The following is a 2,552-nucleotide window of genomic DNA, read 5'->3' as shown; positions in this document are numbered from 1 at the left end:
ATCATGGCATTTCACTATAAATACTTAAATATGTATTTCTAACAATAGACTTTTTTTCCTACCTAACCACTATCATCACAACTAACAAGATTAATGGTAATTTCCTAATAGTTTCTAATTTTAGGAAATTCTTTTAACTTCCTTAAGAGTTCTGCAAATAGGCGCACATCCATCTATTAATTCATTCGTTTGTTAATTAGGAGGGCCTACTCTGCTTACTCTGTGACAATCTGCTGCTTCCTGGGGTAGTAGCAAGGATAACACTGATTCAGTTACTTAGAAAAATACATGAGAGCCTACTATGTGCGGTTTATAGTGTTAGGTGCTGAAGCTACCAAATGACTACCACACAGTATCTACCCACACGTTGCTTATAAGACCAAAATGATAACACCTATTGAGAGAAAGAATGTAGAGTTGTAAGTGTTACACTTTTACAGAATATACAGAGTGCCTAAGTTGTGTTTGCTAAGTGGTTGAGTGGTGGGCTGAGAGCCATTCAGGACAGGATGAAAATTGACAAAGGACAAGTAGATGAGATTCACATGGCAGGATTGGGGACTGCAAATAGTGCAGCAAGCTCAAAGTAGGAAAGGCTTGGAGAGAGGACTATGGTATGTCATGTGTTTAGTGTAAAAGTAAAATTATAAATTCCAAATAGTTTATTCTGCTGTGATTAAATTAAAAGTTGGAATCAATGGTCAAAATTTATGGTAGCAAGAATTTTAGATATTGGGAAACATTGAACTTTGACAATAAAATACATTGAGTTAGCCTTTGTATCTTATTACTTAGATAAGGGTAAAAGCTGAAAAAATATCTAACAACCAGTTACCTTGAAGAAAATAATAATAGGAACAGGTATGTTAGGGGTAGTGGGATTTTCTTGTAGGACTTATTATTTGTATCCTGTTATGAATAGTTCTATATTTTCCCAAGGTAAGCTCTCCTATAATATTATACTTTATTTAAAAAAAATTTTATTTATTTGGCTGTTCTGGGTCTTAGTTGCAGCATGCGGAATCTTCATTGCCTTGCGTGGGATCTTTAGTTGCTGCATGCAGGATCTTTTAGTTGTGGCATGCAGGATCTTAGTTGCAGCATTCAGGATCTGGTTCCCTGACGAGGGATTGAACCTAGGCCCCCTGAACTGGGAGCGTGGAGTCTTGATCACCAGGGAAGTCCCCTAAATATTATACTTTAATTGCCAAGATTGTATTGCCTTTACTCTAGAGACTGATAATTATTTGTTGTAAGAAATTATACTTGCTCACCACAGAAATTTGCATTTTATAATTGTTAACCCACAATTACTATCAAATTTCTTGGAACACTTGAACATTAGTAGTTTTTGTCTTATCACACCCTGAGACTGTTTTTTGGTTAATGCCCAAAGTGGAAATGCCTCATTTTCCACCCACCCACCTTGAGTATTCCCTCCACCCCCTTGCCTAAATTAAAAACAGCCTCTTCCCTAAAGTTGATGCTTCCTTTGCAGCCCATTCCAGTGGTGGCTGGTTCATTTTCAGGCTTCAGATGCCTCAGTGTTGAGAGGTGGTGGTGGTGTTTTCCTGGCTTCCCCTTGTCACTACTTGCATCTCAAGTCTCCTATACATTCTTTAAAAAGAGTAATTATTCTTTTACTCCGGTAGGGTAATTAATTTACTAAAATGTTAAAATTTTTTCCCTGTAGTTTTTCCTCTCCCAATTCCAAGCAGCTAGCCAAATTTTGGTCTTCCTTGCCATGGGAACCTCATGACAAAATGGAAGCAGAAAACTTAAAGAAGTTTAAAGACGGCTCTCTTCCTTGTTTTTTGTTTTTTCTCTGAAATCCTATGCTTTCATCATAGACTAAGCTGTGGAGAGGGAGGTAGAAGCAGAACCAGGAAGAGAGAAGATTCCTGTAAACAACAAAGAAGACAGATGTTGCTCACAATCTCAAAGTCTCCAAGCCAAGCATCCTGAGGGTTTCTGGGGTGGGGAGGTAAGGACCCAGAGATGAGTGATGGGAATGCATCTTTTGAAGTTGCATATTTTGAAGTTAAGTTTAGCAGGATTTGCTAAAGCATTAGGTGTGCAGTTAAAAAGAAAGGAGTCAAGGATGACACCAAGATTTTTAGCCTGAGCAACAAGAAGGAAGAGGTTGCCACTTACAGAGCAGGGGAAGACTTTGTAACAGAAAGATCAGTTTGTTTTTCTGTTTTTAGACATGGTAAGTTTGAGATACCTTTCAGACATCAAAGTGGACATGTTGTATAAATAGTCAAAAATACAAGTCTGGAGCTCAGAGAAGGTGTCCAGGCTTGATATATTTGGGAGTCGTCAATAGGAGAACATGTGTCAGGGAACCCAAGAAAGAAAGATGAAGACGAATATTCAACTTTCAGGTTTATAATATGGAGGCTATTGGTGGCCTTGTCCAAAATTCTTTCAGTACAGTGGTTGTGGGTAAATGCCTAGATTGAAAGAGAAATCTTACTGACGCTACATTAGTCAACTGATCAAAAGTAACATTACCAATAATGGGACAAATAACATGAAGTTGATCCTGA

Source organism: Balaenoptera musculus, chromosome 1, assembly GCF_009873245.2.
Source record: "Balaenoptera musculus isolate JJ_BM4_2016_0621 chromosome 1, mBalMus1.pri.v3, whole genome shotgun sequence".
Lineage (NCBI taxonomy): Eukaryota > Metazoa > Chordata > Mammalia > Artiodactyla > Balaenopteridae > Balaenoptera > Balaenoptera musculus.
Note: the sequence above shows the minus strand (reverse complement) of the source record.